Source organism: Hyaena hyaena, unplaced genomic scaffold (genome assembly GCF_003009895.1).
Source record: "Hyaena hyaena isolate Hyena2069 unplaced genomic scaffold, ASM300989v1 scaffold_692, whole genome shotgun sequence".
Classification (NCBI taxonomy): Eukaryota; Metazoa; Chordata; class Mammalia; order Carnivora; family Hyaenidae; genus Hyaena; species Hyaena hyaena.
Window position 1 is genome coordinate 1,009,619 of NW_024081325.1, and position 10,119 is coordinate 1,019,737.

The following is a 10,119-nucleotide window of genomic DNA, read 5'->3' on the forward strand; positions in this document are numbered from 1 at the left end:
ACAATTTTAAGCACAATCTAAACCACATTTTGGAAATTTTTAAACTCTTTATATATATTGTGCTATTTGATGTTAACTATGTATGTATGAATATAAATTTCTCTAACTTTGATTTGTATCTCCCTAATGGTGAGTGATGCTGATCATCTTTTCATGTGTCTATTAGCCATCTGGATGTCTCCTTTGGAAAAATGTCTTTTCATGTCTTCTGCCCATTTCTTAACCAGATTATTTGTTTTTTGTGCATTAAGTTTGGTAAGTTCTTTATAGATTTTTTCAAAGGATATATTCCAGATGGCTAACAGACACATGAAAAGATGCTCAACATTACTGATCAGCAGGGAAATACAAATGAAAACCACAGTAATGTGTCACCTCACACCTGTCAGAATGGTTAAAACTAACAACACAGGAAACAACTGATGTTGGTGAGGCTGTGGAGAAATGGTAACCCTCTTATGTTGTTGGTGAGAATGCAAACTGGTGCAGCCACTCTGGGAAACAATATAGAGATTCCTCAAAAAGGTAAAAAATAGAGCTACCCTCTGATCCAGCAATTACACTACTAGGTATTTGCCCAAAGGATAAAAAACACTGATTTGAAGGGGTACATGTACCCCAATGTTTACAGCAACATTATCAAAAATAGCCAATGTATAGAAAAAGCCCAAATGTCCATCAACTGGTGAATGCATGAAGAACATATATAAATATTCCATTTACAGTGGAATATTACTCAGCCATCAAAAGGAACGAACTCTTGCCATTTGCAGTGACATGGATGGAGCTATGTATTATCATCATGTAACCATTATGTAACCATGTATTATGCTAAGTGAAATAAATCAGTCAAAGAAAGACAAATACCATATCATTTCACTCATATGTGTAATTTAAGAAATGAAACGGATGAACATGAGAGGGACATAGAGAGAGGCAAACCAAGAAACAGACTCTTAACTATAGAGAAAAAACTTAGCATTGCTGAAAGGGAAGTAGGCGGGGTGGGGGGAGTATATTTAAATAAGTGGTGGTTATTGAAGAGAGCACATGTTGTCATGAGCATTGGGTGTTATATGTAAGTGATGAATCAGTAAAGTCTACTCCTGAAACTAACATTACACTGTATGTGAACGAGCTGGAATTGAAATTAAAACTTGAAACAGCAAACAAATAAGTAAATAAATAAATTTTAGGTTCATAGCAAAACTGACAGGAAGGTACAGAAACTTCCTATACACTCAGTGTTGCCACACATGCATACCTACCCCATTTATCAACATCCCCCTACCCTGAAAGATATGCTTTTACATTGATGAATCTGGATTCATCCATCATATTACTCAAAGTCAGTAGTTTACCTTAGAGTTCACTCTTTTTTTTTTAATGCTTATTTATTTTTGAGAGAGAGAGACACACACAGGGTGTGAGCGGGGAAGAGTCAGAGAGACAGGGAGACGCAGAATCTGAAACAGGATCCAGGCTCTGAGCTGTCAGCACAGAGCCTGAGGCAGGGCTCGAATCCATAAACTATGAGATCATGACCTGAGCTGAAGTTGGCCACTTAGCCAACTGAGCCACCCAGGAGCCCCTGGAGTTCACTCTTGATGTACATTCTACAGGTTTGGACAAATGTGTAGTGACCTATGTCCATCATTATGGGATCATACAGAGGTTTTCACTGCCTTAAAAATCCTCTGTGCTACACCTATTGATTCCTCCCTTTGCTCAGTCTCCACAAACAGAATGTCATATAGTGGGGCTCATGCATCATGCAGTCTTTTCAGATTTGTTTTTTATACTGAGGAATACACATTGATGATTCCTCCAAGTCTTTTCATGGTATGAGAGCCCATTGCTTTTGGCTGTAAATGATAGTCCATTGCCTGGATGTATCACAGTTTCTTCATGTACTCATCTACTGGTGGACATCTTGGTTGTTTCTAAGTTCTACCAATTATGAATAAAGCTGGTATAATATAAATAAATAAATAAATAAATAAATAAATAAATAAAGCATTTGGCAACACTAGTCATCTAATACCTAATATATTAGTTCTTTATTTCTGTGTAACAGATTTCCCCCAAAATATATTGGCTTCAAACAACTAATCTTTATCATCTCAAAGTTTCTATGGGTCAGGAATTTGGCAGTGGCTTAGCTAGCTAGTTCTGAGTCAGACACTTCTTGTGTTGTAGTCAGGATGTTGACCTAGGCTGCAGTCACCTGATGGCTCAGCAGGGCTGGAGGATCTGCCTCCAAGATGGCTGACTCATAAGGCTTTTGGCAGGAGGCTTCAGTACTTACCACCTGGAAATCTCCATAGGCTACATAAATGGCAGCTAACTTTCTCCAGAGCTCATGATCTGATAGAGAGAGAGGTGAAAGCTTCCATACCATTTACAAATCAGTCACATATGGTCACTTTAGTCACATCTAGACTTTAGAAGTGAGTTTCTAAGTCCAGCATACTCAAAGGAAGGAGAATTAGGCTCCACTTTTTGAAGGGAGAAAAAGACACTGTGGAATTTTCTAAAACCATCCCATGTAACAAATTTCCATTCAATTCAACAGTGTACTGTATTTTTTCTGGGGAATGTTTCCTTTACTCTTTTCCAAGTGTTTTCTGTCTCCATAATTATATTCCTTTTCTCTACATATCACAGTTTGTTGTAAAGGTGTACTACACTTAAACTGGATAATATATGAATACATTATGATACAGAAAATAGGTCATTGGCCTCCATATTAATTCTAGGCATAACTCCAAAATGAAGTTTCAAATCAAATGACCCTTAAAAAAGACCCTATCATCAATATAAAACAGACTTTAATGTAAAACAATTATAATAAAAATATTGAGTGTTTTTATGATTGAGATATAATTGACATATAACACTGTGTGAGTTTCAAATGTGCAACATGATTTGATATTTTTAAATATTGTGGAGTGATTTCAAACACAATTGTATTTAAATATATCACCACATCATTACAATTTTTTTCTTGCGAAAAGAACTTTTAAGATCTACTCTCTTAGCAACTTTCAAATATACAAATTAGTATTAATAACTATAGTCACCGTGCTGTACCTTACATCCCCATCATTTTATTACTTTATTTCTGGTAGTTTGTACCTTTTGACCCCCCTTGACCCATTTTCCTGTCCTTCATGCCCTGCCTCTAACAACCAACACTCTGTTCTCTTTACTAAAAGTTTGGTATTTTTAGATTCCAAATATATCTCATGTGTTATTTGTCTTTCTCTGTATGATTATTTAGCATAATGCCCTAAAGTCCATCCATGTCATCACAAATGGCCACATTTGTAAATAATGTTTTGTAAATATTGTAAATAATGCTGCAGTGAACAGGGGGTACATGTATCTTTTGAGGTAGTATTTTCCTTTCTTTCAGATAAATACCCAGAAGTGGAATTCCTGGATCATATGGTAGTTCTATTATTTGAGAAAACTCCATACTGTATTCATAGTGGCTGCACCAACTACAGCCACTACATTCCAACTAACAGTACGGAAATGTTCCCTTTTCTCCACATCCACGCTAACACATGTTATTTTTTTTCTTTTTGATGAAGCCATGTAAACAAGTATGAAGTAATATCTTATTGTGGTTTTACTTTTCATTTCTCCAATGATAAGTGAAGTTGAGCACCTTTTCATGTGCCTTTTGCTCATCTGTTTCTTCTCTAGAAATATGTCTATCCAGATCCTCTGCCCATGTTTTATTTAGGTTGGGGTTTTTGTTGTTGTTGTTGTTGTTGTTGTTGTTGTTGTTGAATTATATGAGTTTTTTAAAATATTTTTTGGACGTTTCCCTTTATAGATATATGACTTGCAAGTATTTCCTCTCACTCATTAGGCTGACTTTTCAGTTTGTTGACGGTTTCCTTTATTGTGCAGAAGTAGTTGGTTTAATGCAGTCCTACTTATTTAGTTTTGCCTGTGTCACCTTTGCTTTTGGTGTCAATTCTAAAAAATAATTGCCAAGATCAATGTCAAAGAGCTTATCCCCTATGTTTTCTTCTAGTGAAGAAAACCATAGGGATAAGAAAACATATGTTTTCTTCTACTGAAGAAAACATAAGGATAATAGTTTTATGTTTTCAGATCTTTCATTCATTTTGTTATAGATTTTGTGTATGGTGTAGATAGTGGTCCTGATTCCCTTTTTTTTTTTTTTGCATGTTATTGTCCAGTTTCCTCAACACCATTTATTGAAGATACTGTCCTCTCTTCACTGCATATTCTTGGCTTTTTTGCCATAAACTATATGGCCTTAAATGCATGAGTTTATTTACACTCTCTCTTCTGTTCTGTTGAGCTATGTGTCTGCTTGGATGCCAATACTGTACTGTTTTAATTACCGTAACTTTGTAAAAAGTTTGAAACTACGAAGCATGATGCCTCCAGCTTTGTTCCTCTTTCTCAGAATTTCTTTGACTATTTGGAGTCTTTTGTAATTACAAACAAGTTTTAGGATTATTTGTTCTATTTCTGTGAAAAATGCCTTTAGAATTTTGATAGGAATTGCAATGAATCTCTAGATTGCTTTCATGAACATTCTAACGATATTAACTCTTCCAATTCATGAACATGGAGTATCTTTCATTTATTTGTGTCTTTGATCTATTTCATCATTGTCTAGAGTTTTCAGCATACACACCTTTCACCTTCTTGGATAGATTTATTCTTAGATATTTTGTTTTGATGCTATTGTAAATGGCACTGTTTCCTTAATGAAGCCTAGGGCTCATAGTATGGCGGGGGATCATTTAATGTTCCCTCTGTGAAGGGTAACGAGTCAGCTAAATACTTTTACTCTAGTGGGAATAGCAATAACTATAGTGGCTGATGCTCACGTATCAACATCTATTCCTACTGTAAATATATGGAGGGCTCATACAACGAAGCCTAGGAAACCAATGGATATTATTGCTCAGACTATACCCATGTAGCCGAAAGGTTCTTTCTTGCCTGAATAATGAGTAACAATATGTTAAATCATTCCGAACCCTGGTAAAATTAGAATATATACTTCTGGGTGTCCCAAGAATCAGAATAGGTATTGGTATAGGATGGGGTTTCCTCCTCTGGCTGGACCAAAAAAGATAGTATTTAGGTTTCAGTTTGTTAGAAGGATAGTAATTCCAGCTGCTAGTACTGGTAGTGATAGAAGTAGTAAGACGTTGGTAATTAGGACTGACCAGATGAATAGGGGTGTTTGGTATTGAGATATAGCAGGAGGTTTTATGTTAATGATAGTAGTAATAAAGTTAATAGAGTCCAGGATTGAGGAGACACCTGCAAGGTGAAGGGAAAAAATGGTCAGACCTACAGATGTTCCTGCATGGGCTAGATTGCCAGCTAAAGGGGGATATACAGTCCACCCAGTACCTGCACCGGCTTCCACCATTGATGATGCAAGTAAAAGTAAGAAGGATGGGGGTAGGAGCCAGAAACTTGTTGTTTATTTGGAGAAATGCTATGTCGGGTGCTCCAATTATTAATGGAGCCAATCAAGTGCCAAAACCCCCCAATTATAATTGGCATGACTATGAAAAAGATTATCACAAATGTGTGGGCAGTAACAATTACATTATAAATTTGATCATCTCCTAATAGAGACCAGGTTGGCCAAGTTCAGCTTGGATTAGGAGACTGAGGGCAGTCCCTACCATACCTGCTCAAGCACCAAATAGAAGGTAAAGGGTGCCAATGTCTTTGTGGTTAGTAGAAAATAATCAGCGAGTTATGAACATAGGTAAAATGGCTGAGTAAGCATTAGACTGTAAATCTAAAGACAGAGGTTTAAACTCTCTTTTTATCAAGCTCTGTGGTGAAATGTCATATTGAATTGCAAATTCAAAGGAGCAGCTTCAACACTGCTGCCAGGGCTTCTCCCTCCTTTTTCCCCTAGATTGAAACCAGTTGATTAGGGTATTTAGCTGTTAACTAAAGGTTCGTGGGGTTGGAGCCCACCAGTCTAGCAAGGGCTTAGCTTAATTAAAGTGTTTGATTTGCAATCAATTGATGTGAGATAGATTCTTGCCGTCCTTAAAGTTTTATATGCAGGAGTTAAATTGATGTAATTTACTTAGGGCTTTGAAGGCTCTTGGTCTATTTAACCTAAACTCCTAGTCCAGGATTGATAATAGTGGTGTGAGGGGGAGTAATATGGTTGATAGTACAATTAAACAGGGTAAGAGGGCTATTTTTTTGGTGGTATCAAACTGCTATTTTATTTTTGTGTTGTTTGTTGAATGGAATATGGTTAGTGCTGTGGCGTATGTAAGTCATACATAAAAATATAGGTTAGGTAGTGCTGTGAGAGGTAGTAGTGTTGGTATAATAATTATCTCATTTTTAGTCATTTCTTGGATGATTTCATTTTGGGATAAATCCTGTTAGTGGTGGGAGGCCTCCTAGGAATAATATTTCTGTAAGGATAAGGGAGGTGATTAGGGGTGCTTTGTTTCATGTTTGTGATAGTGATAGTGTTGTTATGGCAGAGTTGTATATAAATAGTATGAGGGTAGCTAGTGTTATAATGATGTAGATTGTTAAATTTAAGATTATTATAGTAGGATTATATAGTATGATGGCGGTTATTCAGCCTATATGGGTGATCGAAGAATATGCTAAGATTTTTCATAGTTGTGTCTGGTTAAGTCCTCCTCAGCCTCTGATTAATACTGATAAGATTGCAATTGGTAGTAGTAGGTTGGGGTTAATGGTGGATGAGATTTGGTAGAGGATTGATAGGGTGCAGTTTTTTGTCATGTTAGTAGAATTAGGCCTGAGGATATGGAAATTCCTTGTGTGACTTCTGGGACTCAGAAGTGGAGTGAGGCTAGGCCTAGCTTTATTGCTAGGGCAATGGTTTTTATAGCGGATGGTATGGGGTTGAGGTTTTTTGATATAGTTCATTGTCCTGAGTGTAGGAGGCTGATGATAATTCCTATTATTAGGAGCATGGATGTGGTCGCTTGTATTAAGAAGTATTTTGTGGATGCTTCTGTGGCTTGTGGGTTGTGTTTTTTTTTATGAGAAGGTAAATAATAGCTAGTATATTTATTTCAAAACTGATTCAGATTGTTAGTCAATGGGAGCTTATTAGTACAATTGTAGTACCTGTGATTACAATTAGTATGATGGTGATGAGGATGGGGGAGCTGATTAGTACAGGAAGGGTATAAACCAACATTTTTGGGGTATGGACCTGATAGCTTATTTAGCTGACCTTACTGTAGAATATGGTGTAATGTAGCACAAAGATTTTTGAGTTCTTAAGATTAGGTTCGAGTCCTATAATTCTAGAAATAAGAGGATTTAAACCTCTATGGTTTACTCTATCAAAGTAACTCTTTTGTCAGACATATTTATTATGTTTGGGGTGGCTGTGATAATAGATAAAGATATGTGTCATATGCATAGAGCTAGTGTGAGGGGCAGGAAGTTTTTCTCATAGGAGGTGCATTAGCTGGTCGTATTGGAGTCGTGGGTAGGATGCTCAAATTCATAGGAGAATGATAAGAGTAGTGTTCTGATAGTGAAGTTAACGGTATATAGTTCTGGTATGTATGGGCTGTGGAATGCTCTGAAGAATAGAATTGTTGTAAGGCTATTTATTATGATGATATTGGCATATTCTGCTATGAAAAATAGGGCAATGGGCCTGCTGCATATTCCACGTTGAATCCGGAAACTAGTTATGATTCTCCTTCTGTTAAATCAAACGGGGCTTGACTGGTTTCTGCTCGTGTTGAGATGAATCATATTATGGCTAATGGTCATGCGGGAAGGACTAATCAGATATGTTCTTGTGTGGTGATTAGTGCGGCTAGCGTGTATGAGCCGTTCATTAGCAGTACTGATAGCAGAATGATGGCTAGTGTTACTTCATATGAGATTGTTTGGGTTACGGCTCATAGGCTCTGATTAGAACGTATTTTGAGTTTTAGACTCATCCTGATCACAGGATTGAGTAAACAGCGAGGCTAGATATGGACAGTATGAATAGTACTCCTAAATTTATGTTAATGAGTAGATATGGTATGGGGAGGGGTACTCATATAATTAGGGCTAGTGAGAGGGCTAGGATGGGAGCTATGATAAATATAGATACGGAGGATGTGAGGGGTCGGAGGGGTTCTTTGGTGAAGAGTTTTAGGGCATCTGCAATAGGTTGGAGGAGGCCATATGGTTCTACGATGTTAGGTACTTTACGGAATTGTATATAACCTAATACTTTACGTTTGACTAGTATTAGGAAGGCCACAGAGTGGAGAATAGGGATGCTTAATGAAAGAATGTTGAGTATAAACATGTTGTTAGGGAGAGGAATTGAACCTCTGATAGTAAAGATTTAAGTTTTATGCAATTACCGGGCTCTGCCACCCTAACAAGCCCAGGCATCTTGGGCAGTGTGGTGTGTAAGTTGTTTAGATTAAGATTATATCATCTGTTGTACTGGAGACGCTTGTGTGAAGTGGGCCTCATTTCTCTTGTCCTTTCATACTGGGAGAAATTATATAATAGATAGAAACCGACCTGGATTGCTCCGGTCTGAACTCAGATCACATAGGACTTTAATCGTTGAACAAACGAAGCTTTAATAGCTGCTGCACCATCGAGATGTCCTGATCCAACATCAAGGTTGTAAACCCTATTGTCGATATGGACTCTAAAATAGGATTGCGCTGTTATCCCTAGGGTAACTTGTTCCATTGATCAAATGCTTTGGATAAATAAGTGATGTAATACTTTTGACTGGTTAGTCTAGATGTAAATCATTCAGAGGTTGTTCTGTTCTCCGAGGTCACCCCAACCTAAATTGTCACCCCATGTGGAGAATTGTTGTCCCTGTCGGTTATGTTGTTATCTCTTTGGGTCAGTTAATTGAAGCTCCATAGGGTCTTCTCGTCTTATTGTCTTATTCTTGCCTCTTCATGGGAAGGTCAATTTCATGGATTGGAAGTAAGAGAGAATTAAACCCTCATGTGGCCGTTCATACCATTCCTTATTTAGAGAACAAGTGATTATGCTACCTTTGCACAGTCAGGATACCGCAGCCGTTTAACTGATGTCATTGGGCAGGCAGTGCCTCTAATACTAGAAACTATAGAGGTGATGTTTTTGGTAAACAAGCAGGGTTTGTGTTTGCCGAGTTCCTTTTACTTCTTTTAATCTTTCCTTAGTTGCATGCCTGTGTTGCATTAACAATTGATTTGATATTTGGTTCATGATTAGGTTATTTATATCTTGTTAACTATCAGTGGTTATCCATTCTGATATAAGCTTATGCAAAGAGAAATATTTTTTGTTACTCATACTAGAATTATTGCTTCTATTATTATATAGATTAGCCCGGTTTAAGTTAGGAGTTGGTTGCATATTTTTTATATTAAGATAGATTTGTTGTTGAGCTTGACGGCTTTCTCAATTGGTAGCTGCTTTTAAGCCAACTATGGTTGTGTTTATGCTTAGTGTCTAAAAAAATGCTGTATCCTAATTCTAAAAAGCTGAAACTTTTTAGATTATATTTTAAACTTATTAAATTTGGGGGTTTTTAGGTAAGTTTAAAGTTGAAATAAAATTCTATTCTAGGCAACCAGCTATCACCAGGCTCAATAGGCTTTTCACCTCTGCCTATGAATCTTCCCACTATTGCAACATAGACGAGTTCATCCTGTAAAGATTGTTCAGAGGTAGCTCGTCTGGTTTCGGGAAGTCTAGCTTAAGTCTCTTTTTAGACTATGTCTAGCTAATTCACTAGGCAAAAGGTACAAGGGGTAAACTTTGCTGTATGGTGCTTTTGATTTATTCTTTCCTCTTTCCCTTGTGGTACTATCTCTATAGCGCCAAGTTAAATTTCTATCTCCTATACTTTTTTTTTTTTTACAAATAGTTTATTGTCAAATTAGTTTCTACATAACACTCAGTGCTCATCCCCAAAGTGCCCTCCTCCATGCCCATCCCCCCCTCCCCCCCACATCCATCAGTCCTCAGTTTTTGTCAGCATTCAAGAGTCTCTCATGGTTTGCCTCTCTCCCTTTCCCCCACCATTTCCGCCCTTCTTCTCCCCCTTGGTCCTCC

At 37.2% G+C, this 10,119-nt stretch overlaps 1 protein-coding gene across 1 annotated transcript in view; it reads left to right on the top strand.

Moving 5' to 3' along the window:
* Positions 1-10,119, top strand: part of LOC120220373 (complement factor H-like) — a gene marked incomplete at its 3' end in the record, with an annotated part of 76,030 nt that overhangs the window by 41,974 nt on the left and 23,937 nt on the right. The window lies entirely within an intron of this gene.